General features: G+C 54.4%; 29 non-coding genes across 29 annotated transcripts; all 29 read right to left on the bottom strand.

Annotated features, from left to right (window-relative positions):
- Positions 1-154: 154 nt before the first annotated feature.
- Trnae-cuc (transfer RNA glutamic acid (anticodon CUC)) lies at positions 155-226 on the bottom strand. The gene has a single exon. It is a non-coding gene; the product is annotated as a tRNA-Glu (tRNA).
- A 275-nt stretch (positions 227-501) lies between these two features.
- Positions 502-583, bottom strand: Trnal-cag (transfer RNA leucine (anticodon CAG)). The gene has a single exon. It is a non-coding gene; the product is annotated as a tRNA-Leu (tRNA).
- Positions 584-660: 77 nt separating this feature from the next.
- Trnal-aag (transfer RNA leucine (anticodon AAG)) lies at positions 661-742 on the bottom strand. The gene has a single exon. It is a non-coding gene; the product is annotated as a tRNA-Leu (tRNA).
- Positions 743-1,017: 275 nt separating this feature from the next.
- Positions 1,018-1,089, bottom strand: Trnah-gug (transfer RNA histidin (anticodon GUG)). The gene has a single exon. It is a non-coding gene; the product is annotated as a tRNA-His (tRNA).
- A 370-nt stretch (positions 1,090-1,459) lies between these two features.
- Trnae-cuc (transfer RNA glutamic acid (anticodon CUC)) lies at positions 1,460-1,531 on the bottom strand. Its single transcript has one exon. It is a non-coding gene; the product is annotated as a tRNA-Glu (tRNA).
- A 275-nt stretch (positions 1,532-1,806) lies between these two features.
- On the bottom strand, positions 1,807-1,888 carry Trnal-cag (transfer RNA leucine (anticodon CAG)). Its single transcript has one exon. It is a non-coding gene; the product is annotated as a tRNA-Leu (tRNA).
- Positions 1,889-1,965: 77 nt separating this feature from the next.
- Positions 1,966-2,047, bottom strand: Trnal-aag (transfer RNA leucine (anticodon AAG)). The gene has a single exon. It is a non-coding gene; the product is annotated as a tRNA-Leu (tRNA).
- Positions 2,048-2,322: 275 nt separating this feature from the next.
- Positions 2,323-2,394, bottom strand: Trnah-gug (transfer RNA histidin (anticodon GUG)). Its single transcript has one exon. It is a non-coding gene; the product is annotated as a tRNA-His (tRNA).
- Positions 2,395-2,764: 370 nt separating this feature from the next.
- Trnae-cuc (transfer RNA glutamic acid (anticodon CUC)) lies at positions 2,765-2,836 on the bottom strand. Its single transcript has one exon. It is a non-coding gene; the product is annotated as a tRNA-Glu (tRNA).
- Positions 2,837-3,111: 275 nt separating this feature from the next.
- Positions 3,112-3,193, bottom strand: Trnal-cag (transfer RNA leucine (anticodon CAG)). The gene has a single exon. It is a non-coding gene; the product is annotated as a tRNA-Leu (tRNA).
- A 77-nt stretch (positions 3,194-3,270) lies between these two features.
- On the bottom strand, positions 3,271-3,352 carry Trnal-aag (transfer RNA leucine (anticodon AAG)). The gene has a single exon. It is a non-coding gene; the product is annotated as a tRNA-Leu (tRNA).
- Positions 3,353-3,627: 275 nt separating this feature from the next.
- On the bottom strand, positions 3,628-3,699 carry Trnah-gug (transfer RNA histidin (anticodon GUG)). Its single transcript has one exon. It is a non-coding gene; the product is annotated as a tRNA-His (tRNA).
- A 370-nt stretch (positions 3,700-4,069) lies between these two features.
- Positions 4,070-4,141, bottom strand: Trnae-cuc (transfer RNA glutamic acid (anticodon CUC)). The gene has a single exon. It is a non-coding gene; the product is annotated as a tRNA-Glu (tRNA).
- Positions 4,142-4,416: 275 nt separating this feature from the next.
- On the bottom strand, positions 4,417-4,498 carry Trnal-cag (transfer RNA leucine (anticodon CAG)). The gene has a single exon. It is a non-coding gene; the product is annotated as a tRNA-Leu (tRNA).
- Positions 4,499-4,575: 77 nt separating this feature from the next.
- On the bottom strand, positions 4,576-4,657 carry Trnal-aag (transfer RNA leucine (anticodon AAG)). The gene has a single exon. It is a non-coding gene; the product is annotated as a tRNA-Leu (tRNA).
- Positions 4,658-4,932: 275 nt separating this feature from the next.
- On the bottom strand, positions 4,933-5,004 carry Trnah-gug (transfer RNA histidin (anticodon GUG)). The gene has a single exon. It is a non-coding gene; the product is annotated as a tRNA-His (tRNA).
- Positions 5,005-5,374: 370 nt separating this feature from the next.
- Trnae-cuc (transfer RNA glutamic acid (anticodon CUC)) lies at positions 5,375-5,446 on the bottom strand. Its single transcript has one exon. It is a non-coding gene; the product is annotated as a tRNA-Glu (tRNA).
- A 275-nt stretch (positions 5,447-5,721) lies between these two features.
- Trnal-cag (transfer RNA leucine (anticodon CAG)) lies at positions 5,722-5,803 on the bottom strand. Its single transcript has one exon. It is a non-coding gene; the product is annotated as a tRNA-Leu (tRNA).
- A 77-nt stretch (positions 5,804-5,880) lies between these two features.
- Positions 5,881-5,962, bottom strand: Trnal-aag (transfer RNA leucine (anticodon AAG)). The gene has a single exon. It is a non-coding gene; the product is annotated as a tRNA-Leu (tRNA).
- Positions 5,963-6,237: 275 nt separating this feature from the next.
- On the bottom strand, positions 6,238-6,309 carry Trnah-gug (transfer RNA histidin (anticodon GUG)). Its single transcript has one exon. It is a non-coding gene; the product is annotated as a tRNA-His (tRNA).
- Positions 6,310-6,679: 370 nt separating this feature from the next.
- Trnae-cuc (transfer RNA glutamic acid (anticodon CUC)) lies at positions 6,680-6,751 on the bottom strand. Its single transcript has one exon. It is a non-coding gene; the product is annotated as a tRNA-Glu (tRNA).
- A 275-nt stretch (positions 6,752-7,026) lies between these two features.
- On the bottom strand, positions 7,027-7,108 carry Trnal-cag (transfer RNA leucine (anticodon CAG)). The gene has a single exon. It is a non-coding gene; the product is annotated as a tRNA-Leu (tRNA).
- A 77-nt stretch (positions 7,109-7,185) lies between these two features.
- Positions 7,186-7,267, bottom strand: Trnal-aag (transfer RNA leucine (anticodon AAG)). The gene has a single exon. It is a non-coding gene; the product is annotated as a tRNA-Leu (tRNA).
- A 275-nt stretch (positions 7,268-7,542) lies between these two features.
- Positions 7,543-7,614, bottom strand: Trnah-gug (transfer RNA histidin (anticodon GUG)). Its single transcript has one exon. It is a non-coding gene; the product is annotated as a tRNA-His (tRNA).
- Positions 7,615-7,984: 370 nt separating this feature from the next.
- On the bottom strand, positions 7,985-8,056 carry Trnae-cuc (transfer RNA glutamic acid (anticodon CUC)). Its single transcript has one exon. It is a non-coding gene; the product is annotated as a tRNA-Glu (tRNA).
- A 275-nt stretch (positions 8,057-8,331) lies between these two features.
- Trnal-cag (transfer RNA leucine (anticodon CAG)) lies at positions 8,332-8,413 on the bottom strand. The gene has a single exon. It is a non-coding gene; the product is annotated as a tRNA-Leu (tRNA).
- A 77-nt stretch (positions 8,414-8,490) lies between these two features.
- On the bottom strand, positions 8,491-8,572 carry Trnal-aag (transfer RNA leucine (anticodon AAG)). The gene has a single exon. It is a non-coding gene; the product is annotated as a tRNA-Leu (tRNA).
- A 275-nt stretch (positions 8,573-8,847) lies between these two features.
- On the bottom strand, positions 8,848-8,919 carry Trnah-gug (transfer RNA histidin (anticodon GUG)). The gene has a single exon. It is a non-coding gene; the product is annotated as a tRNA-His (tRNA).
- A 370-nt stretch (positions 8,920-9,289) lies between these two features.
- Positions 9,290-9,361, bottom strand: Trnae-cuc (transfer RNA glutamic acid (anticodon CUC)). Its single transcript has one exon. It is a non-coding gene; the product is annotated as a tRNA-Glu (tRNA).
- Positions 9,362-9,597: the final 236 nt, after the last annotated feature.

Here is a 9,597-nt window from a genome sequence, read left to right as displayed (position 1 = left end):
GCCTCGATAAGAGGTGGACAGATGTCGCATCGCTCTCGCCGTCACTTGTGACCACGAATCGTACTTAACGTAGTTTTCTGCAAGCGTCAGCGAAGCGTCAGTCGAGCTAAGTCGGGCCAAGTCGCATAAGAGGAGCAACAAATTGCGCTCGCTTTTCCGGTACCGGGAATCGAACCCGGGCCTCCTGGGTGAGAGCCAGGTATCCTAGCCACTAGACCACACCGGACAACGGCACAAGGGCTACTCCAGCGAACACAGCAATCTATACACACGCTACTAAACGACAACTACAAAATTATACGCTCCCACTTTGTACAGCGGCATGCTCGGGACTCATTTCGTAGAGACGAACGCCAGCCACTATGACACCAAACGGCGCCTGTGAATCATGTCGTTGCACCGCGCACTGTGCTACGACAATTTAAGAAAGAGACGCTCACGGCTTGCTGCGCTGCTTTCGTCGCGGGTAATCAGTGCTGCGGCTTTCGAGACAGAAAACATTGGCAGCGGTGGGATTCGAACCCACGCCTCCGAGGAGACTGGTGCCTGAAACCAGCGCCTTAGACCGCTCGGCCACGCTACCGACGCTGCACGGCGGTCACAGGAGCTGCGTTCTACCCCACGAGAAAACACCACAATGGCACAAAAAACAGAAAAATGTGGCAGCGGTGGGATTCGAACCCACGCCTCCGAAGAGACTGGTGCCTTAAACCAGCGCCTTAGACCGCTCGGCCACGCTACCTGTGCCAGTGCTCTTCGCTTTTGTAGAAACAGTGCACGACACAGCTGCGACTGGCTGCTCATCCATTGCACCTCAAACAACTGCCCTTTTCGAATAGAGAGTAACTACACAGGTAGCTGCCCGCGCTCTCGTGTGGCGGCATTGCGTGTTGATAAAGAATTGGTAGTGCCACCTGCAGCCTGCGGAACATGAGTGAAAAATCAAGAGGGCACCGTGATTTCAAACACTGAGTCACAACCGTCACTGCAGCGACACCAAGGCAAAACTTTAAAAATTGCCGTGACCAGGATTCGAACCTGGGTTATTGCGTCCACAACGCAATGTCCTAACCACTAGACGATCACGGCCACGGAAGCACCGCCGAGGGCAGTCCTCGCGACTGCATGTTGCAATGCACAGCAAAGCTCGGCCCACACACCACTGTGTCAGACGCGGTCTCCATTATATGTATACTGGCAAACGAACGTGTCTGCGATGTAAGGACACTAAGCAGTGTGGTTAGCTGCATTCAACCCCCGTGGCAGTGTCTTGCAGTCCTCCTACTCTGTTCACCACAGGTATGTGCCTCGATAAGAGGTGGACAGATGTCGCATCGCTCTCGCCGTCACTTGTGACCACGAATCGTACTTAACGTAGTTTTCTGCAAGCGTCAGCGAAGCGTCAGTCGAGCTAAGTCGGGCCAAGTCGCATAAGAGGAGCAACAAATTGCGCTCGCTTTTCCGGTACCGGGAATCGAACCCGGGCATCCTGGGTGAGAGCCAGGTATCCTAGCCACTAGACCACACCGGACAACGGCACAAGGGCTACTCCAGCGAACACAGCAATCTATACACACGCTACTAAACGACAACTACAAAATTATACGCTCCCACTTTGTACAGCGGCATGCTCGGGACTCATTTCGTAGAGACGAACGCCAGCCACTATGACACCAAACGGCGCCTGTGAATCATGTCGTTGCACCGCGCACTGTGCTACGACAATTTAAGAAAGAGACGCTCACGGCTTGCTGCGCTGCTTTCGTCGCGGGTAATCAGTGCTGCGGCTTTCGAGACAGAAAACATTGGCAGCGGTGGGATTCGAACCCACGCCTCCGAGGAGACTGGTGCCTGAAACCAGCGCCTTAGACCGCTCGGCCACGCTACCGACGCTGCACGGCGGTCACAGGAGCTGCGTTCTACCCCACGAGAAAACACCACAATGGCACAAAAAACAGAAAAATGTGGCAGCGGTGGGATTCGAACCCACGCCTCCGAAGAGACTGGTGCCTTAAACCAGCGCCTTAGACCGCTCGGCCACGCTACCTGTGCCAGTGCTCTTCGCTTTTGTAGAAACAGTGCACGACACAGCTGCGACTGGCTGCTCATCCATTGCACCTCAAACAACTGCCCTTTTCGAATAGAGAGTAACTACACAGGTAGCTGCCCGCGCTCTCGTGTGGCGGCATTGCGTGTTGATAAAGAATTGGTAGTGCCACCTGCAGCCTGCGGAACATGAGTGAAAAATCAAGAGGGCACCGTGATTTCAAACACTGAGTCACAACCGTCACTGCAGCGACACCAAGGCAAAACTTTAAAAATTGCCGTGACCAGGATTCGAACCTGGGTTATTGCGGCCACAACGCAATGTCCTAACCACTAGACGATCACGGCCACGGAAGCACCGCCGAGGGCAGTCCTCGCGACTGCATGTTGCAATGCACAGCAAAGCTCGGCCCACACACCACTGTGTCAGACGCGGTCTCCATTATATGTATACTGGCAAACGAACGTGTCTGCGATGTAAGGACACTAAGCAGTGTGGTTAGCTGCATTCAACCCCCGTGGCAGTGTCTTGCAGTCCTCCTACTCTGTTCACCACAGGTATGTGCCTCGATAAGAGGTGGACAGATGTCGCATCGCTCTCGCCGTCACTTGTGACCACGAATCGTACTTAACGTAGTTTTCTGCAAGCGTCAGCGAAGCGTCAGTCGAGCTAAGTCGGGCCAAGTCGCATAAGAGGAGCAACAAATTGCGCTCGCTTTTCCGGTACCGGGAATCGAACCCGGGCATCCTGGGTGAGAGCCAGGTATCCTAGCCACTAGACCACACCGGACAACGGCACAAGGGCTACTCCAGCGAACACAGCAATCTATACACACGCTACTAAACGACAACTACAAAATTATACGCTCCCACTTTGTACAGCGGCATGCTCGGGACTCATTTCGTAGAGACGAACGCCAGCCACTATGACACCAAACGGCGCCTGTGAATCATGTCGTTGCACCGCGCACTGTGCTACGACAATTTAAGAAAGAGACGCTCACGGCTTGCTGCGCTGCTTTCGTCGCGGGTAATCAGTGCTGCGGCTTTCGAGACAGAAAACATTGGCAGCGGTGGGATTCGAACCCACGCCTCCGAGGAGACTGGTGCCTGAAACCAGCGCCTTAGACCGCTCGGCCACGCTACCGACGCTGCACGGCGGTCACAGGAGCTGCGTTCTACCCCACGAGAAAACACCACAATGGCACAAAAAACAGAAAAATGTGGCAGCGGTGGGATTCGAACCCACGCCTCCGAAGAGACTGGTGCCTTAAACCAGCGCCTTAGACCGCTCGGCCACGCTACCTGTGCCAGTGCTCTTCGCTTTTGTAGAAACAGTGCACGACACAGCTGCGACTGGCTGCTCATCCATTGCACCTCAAACAACTGCCCTTTTCGAATAGAGAGTAACTACACAGGTAGCTGCCCGCGCTCTCGTGTGGCGGCATTGCGTGTTGATAAAGAATTGGTAGTGCCACCTGCAGCCTGCGGAACATGAGTGAAAAATCAAGAGGGCACCGTGATTTCAAACACTGAGTCACAACCGTCACTGCAGCGACACCAAGGCAAAACTTTAAAAATTGCCGTGACCAGGATTCGAACCTGGGTTATTGCGGCCACAACGCAATGTCCTAACCACTAGACGATCACGGCCACGGAAGCACCGCCGAGGGCAGTCCTCGCGACTGCATGTTGCAATGCACAGCAAAGCTCGGCCCACACACCACTGTGTCAGACGCGGTCTCCATTATATGTATACTGGCAAACGAACGTGTCTGCGATGTAAGGACACTAAGCAGTGTGGTTAGCTGCATTCAACCCCCGTGGCAGTGTCTTGCAGTCCTCCTACTCTGTTCACCACAGGTATGTGCCTCGATAAGAGGTGGACAGATGTCGCATCGCTCTCGCCGTCACTTGTGACCACGAATCGTACTTAACGTAGTTTTCTGCAAGCGTCAGCGAAGCGTCAGTCGAGCTAAGTCGGGCCAAGTCGCATAAGAGGAGCAACAAATTGCGCTCGCTTTTCCGGTACCGGGAATCGAACCCGGGCATCCTGGGTGAGAGCCAGGTATCCTAGCCACTAGACCACACCGGACAACGGCACAAGGGCTACTCCAGCGAACACAGCAATCTATACACACGCTACTAAACGACAACTACAAAATTATACGCTCCCACTTTGTACAGCGGCATGCTCGGGACTCATTTCGTAGAGACGAACGCCAGCCACTATGACACCAAACGGCGCCTGTGAATCATGTCGTTGCACCGCGCACTGTGCTACGACAATTTAAGAAAGAGACGCTCACGGCTTGCTGCGCTGCTTTCGTCGCGGGTAATCAGTGCTGCGGCTTTCGAGACAGAAAACATTGGCAGCGGTGGGATTCGAACCCACGCCTCCGAGGAGACTGGTGCCTGAAACCAGCGCCTTAGACCGCTCGGCCACGCTACCGACGCTGCACGGCGGTCACAGGAGCTGCGTTCTACCCCACGAGAAAACACCACAATGGCACAAAAAACAGAAAAATGTGGCAGCGGTGGGATTCGAACCCACGCCTCCGAAGAGACTGGTGCCTTAAACCAGCGCCTTAGACCGCTCGGCCACGCTACCTGTGCCAGTGCTCTTCGCTTTTGTAGAAACAGTGCACGACACAGCTGCGACTGGCTGCTCATCCATTGCACCTCAAACAACTGCCCTTTTCGAATAGAGAGTAACTACACAGGTAGCTGCCCGCGCTCTCGTGTGGCGGCATTGCGTGTTGATAAAGAATTGGTAGTGCCACCTGCAGCCTGCGGAACATGAGTGAAAAATCAAGAGGGCACCGTGATTTCAAACACTGAGTCACAACCGTCACTGCAGCGACACCAAGGCAAAACTTTAAAAATTGCCGTGACCAGGATTCGAACCTGGGTTATTGCGGCCACAACGCAATGTCCTAACCACTAGACGATCACGGCCACGGAAGCACCGCCGAGGGCAGTCCTCGCGACTGCATGTTGCAATGCACAGCAAAGCTCGGCCCACACACCACTGTGTCAGACGCGGTCTCCATTATATGTATACTGGCAAACGAACGTGTCTGCGATGTAAGGACACTAAGCAGTGTGGTTAGCTGCATTCAACCCCCGTGGCAGTGTCTTGCAGTCCTCCTACTCTGTTCACCACAGGTATGTGCCTCGATAAGAGGTGGACAGATGTCGCATCGCTCTCGCCGTCACTTGTGACCACGAATCGTACTTAACGTAGTTTTCTGCAAGCGTCAGCGAAGCGTCAGTCGAGCTAAGTCGGGCCAAGTCGCATAAGAGGAGCAACAAATTGCGCTCGCTTTTCCGGTACCGGGAATCGAACCCGGGCCTCCTGGGTGAGAGCCAGGTATCCTAGCCACTAGACCACACCGGACAACGGCACAAGGGCTACTCCAGCGAACACAGCAATCTATACACACGCTACTAAACGACAACTACAAAATTATACGCTCCCACTTTGTACAGCGGCATGCTCGGGACTCATTTCGTAGAGACGAACGCCAGCCACTATGACACCAAACGGCGCCTGTGAATCATGTCGTTGCACCGCGCACTGTGCTACGACAATTTAAGAAAGAGACGCTCACGGCTTGCTGCGCTGCTTTCGTCGCGGGTAATCAGTGCTGCGGCTTTCGAGACAGAAAACATTGGCAGCGGTGGGATTCGAACCCACGCCTCCGAGGAGACTGGTGCCTGAAACCAGCGCCTTAGACCGCTCGGCCACGCTACCGACGCTGCACGGCGGTCACAGGAGCTGCGTTCTACCCCACGAGAAAACACCACAATGGCACAAAAAACAGAAAAATGTGGCAGCGGTGGGATTCGAACCCACGCCTCCGAAGAGACTGGTGCCTTAAACCAGCGCCTTAGACCGCTCGGCCACGCTACCTGTGCCAGTGCTCTTCGCTTTTGTAGAAACAGTGCACGACACAGCTGCGACTGGCTGCTCATCCATTGCACCTCAAACAACTGCCCTTTTCGAATAGAGAGTAACTACACAGGTAGCTGCCCGCGCTCTCGTGTGGCGGCATTGCGTGTTGATAAAGAATTGGTAGTGCCACCTGCAGCCTGCGGAACATGAGTGAAAAATCAAGAGGGCACCGTGATTTCAAACACTGAGTCACAACCGTCACTGCAGCGACACCAAGGCAAAACTTTAAAAATTGCCGTGACCAGGATTCGAACCTGGGTTATTGCGGCCACAACGCAATGTCCTAACCACTAGACGATCACGGCCACGGAAGCACCGCCGAGGGCAGTCCTCGCGACTGCATGTTGCAATGCACAGCAAAGCTCGGCCCACACACCACTGTGTCAGACGCGGTCTCCATTATATGTATACTGGCAAACGAACGTGTCTGCGATGTAAGGACACTAAGCAGTGTGGTTAGCTGCATTCAACCCCCGTGGCAGTGTCTTGCAGTCCTCCTACTCTGTTCACCACAGGTATGTGCCTCGATAAGAGGTGGACAGATGTCGCATCGCTCTCGCCGTCACTTGTGACCACGAATCGTACTTAACGTAGTTTTCTGCAAGCGTCAGCGAAGCGTCAGTCGAGCTAAGTCGGGCCAAGTCGCATAAGAGGAGCAACAAATTGCGCTCGCTTTTCCGGTACCGGGAATCGAACCCGGGCCTCCTGGGTGAGAGCCAGGTATCCTAGCCACTAGACCACACCGGACAACGGCACAAGGGCTACTCCAGCGAACACAGCAATCTATACACACGCTACTAAACGACAACTACAAAATTATACGCTCCCACTTTGTACAGCGGCATGCTCGGGACTCATTTCGTAGAGACGAACGCCAGCCACTATGACACCAAACGGCGCCTGTGAATCATGTCGTTGCACCGCGCACTGTGCTACGACAATTTAAGAAAGAGACGCTCACGGCTTGCTGCGCTGCTTTCGTCGCGGGTAATCAGTGCTGCGGCTTTCGAGACAGAAAACATTGGCAGCGGTGGGATTCGAACCCACGCCTCCGAGGAGACTGGTGCCTGAAACCAGCGCCTTAGACCGCTCGGCCACGCTACCGACGCTGCACGGCGGTCACAGGAGCTGCGTTCTACCCCACGAGAAAACACCACAATGGCACAAAAAACAGAAAAATGTGGCAGCGGTGGGATTCGAACCCACGCCTCCGAAGAGACTGGTGCCTTAAACCAGCGCCTTAGACCGCTCGGCCACGCTACCTGTGCCAGTGCTCTTCGCTTTTGTAGAAACAGTGCACGACACAGCTGCGACTGGCTGCTCATCCATTGCACCTCAAACAACTGCCCTTTTCGAATAGAGAGTAACTACACAGGTAGCTGCCCGCGCTCTCGTGTGGCGGCATTGCGTGTTGATAAAGAATTGGTAGTGCCACCTGCAGCCTGCGGGACATGAGTGAAAAATCAAGAGGGCACCGTGATTTCAAACACTGAGTCACAACCGTCACTGCAGCGACACCAAGGCAAAACTTTAAAAATTGCCGTGACCAGGATTCGAACCTGGGTTATTGCGGCCACAACGCAATGTCCTAACCACTAGACGATCACGGCCACGGAAGCACCGCCGAGGGCAGTCCTCGCGACTGCATGTTGCAATGCACAGCAAAGCTCGGCCCACACACCACTGTGTCAGACGCGGTCTCCATTATATGTATACTGGCAAACGAACGTGTCTGCGATGTAAGGACACTAAGCAGTGTGGTTAGCTGCATTCAACCCCCGTGGCAGTGTCTTGCAGTCCTCCTACTCTGTTCACCACAGGTATGTGCCTCGATAAGAGGTGGACAGATGTCGCATCGCTCTCGCCGTCACTTGTGACCACGAATCGTACTTAACGTAGTTTTCTGCAAGCGTCAGCGAAGCGTCAGTCGAGCTAAGTCGGGCCAAGTCGCATAAGAGGAGCAACAAATTGCGCTCGCTTTTCCGGTACCGGGAATCGAACCCGGGCCTCCTGGGTGAGAGCCAGGTATCCTAGCCACTAGACCACACCGGACAACGGCACAAGGGCTACTCCAGCGAACACAGCAATCTATACACACGCTACTAAACGACAACTACAAAATTATACGCTCCCACTTTGTACAGCGGCATGCTCGGGACTCATTTCGTAGAGACGAACGCCAGCCACTATGACACCAAACGGCGCCTGTGAATCATGTCGTTGCACCGCGCACTGTGCTACGACAATTTAAGAAAGAGACGCTCACGGCTTGCTGCGCTGCTTTCGTCGCGGGTAATCAGTGCTGCGGCTTTCGAGACAGAAAACATTGGCAGCGGTGGGATTCGAACCCACGCCTCCGAGGAGACTGGTGCCTGAAACCAGCGCCTTAGACCGCTCGGCCACGCTACCGACGCTGCACGGCGGTCACAGGAGCTGCGTTCTACCCCACGAGAAAACACCACAATGGCACAAAAAACAGAAAAATGTGGCAGCGGTGGGATTCGAACCCACGCCTCCGAAGAGACTGGTGCCTTAAACCAGCGCCTTAGACCGCTCGGCCACGCTACCTGTGCCAGTGCTCTTCGCTTTTGTAGAAACAGTGCACGACACAGCTGCGACTGGCTGCTCATCCATTGCACCTCAAACAACTGCCCTTTTCGAATAGAGAGTAACTACACAGGTAGCTGCCCGCGCTCTCGTGTGGCGGCATTGCGTGTTGATAAAGAATTGGTAGTGCCACCTGCAGCCTGCGGAACATGAGTGAAAAATCAAGAGGGCACCGTGATTTCAAACACTGAGTCACAACCGTCACTGCAGCGACACCAAGGCAAAACTTTAAAAATTGCCGTGACCAGGATTCGAACCTGGGTTATTGCGGCCACAACGCAATGTCCTAACCACTAGACGATCACGGCCACGGAAGCACCGCCGAGGGCAGTCCTCGCGACTGCATGTTGCAATGCACAGCAAAGCTCGGCCCACACACCACTGTGTCAGACGCGGTCTCCATTATATGTATACTGGCAAACGAACGTGTCTGCGATGTAAGGACACTAAGCAGTGTGGTTAGCTGCATTCAACCCCCGTGGCAGTGTCTTGCAGTCCTCCTACTCTGTTCACCACAGGTATGTGCCTCGATAAGAGGTGGACAGATGTCGCATCGCTCTCGCCGTCACTTGTGACCACGAATCGTACTTAACGTAGTTTTCTGCAAGCGTCAGCGAAGCGTCAGTCGAGCTAAGTCGGGCCAAGTCGCATAAGAGGAGCAACAAATTGCGCTCGCTTTTCCGGTACCGGGAATCGAACCCGGGCCTCCTGGGTGAGAGCCAGGTATCCTAGCCACTAGACCACACCGGACAACGGCACAAGGGCTACTCCAGCGAACACAGCAATCTATACACACGCTACTAAACGACAACTACAAAATTATACGCTCCCACTTTGTACAGCGGCATGCTCGGGACTCATTTCGTAGAGACGAACGCCAGCCACTATGACACCAAACGGCGCCTGTGAATCATGTCGTTGCACCGCGCACTGTGCTACGACAATTTAAGAAAGAGACGCTCACGGCTTGCTGCGCTGCTTTCGTC

The sequence above is a fragment of the Schistocerca gregaria genome, unplaced genomic scaffold (genome assembly GCF_023897955.1).
Source record: "Schistocerca gregaria isolate iqSchGreg1 unplaced genomic scaffold, iqSchGreg1.2 ptg001055l, whole genome shotgun sequence".
Taxonomy (NCBI): Eukaryota; Metazoa; Arthropoda; class Insecta; order Orthoptera; family Acrididae; genus Schistocerca; species Schistocerca gregaria.
This window is presented reverse-complemented; position numbering and strand designations above follow the sequence as displayed.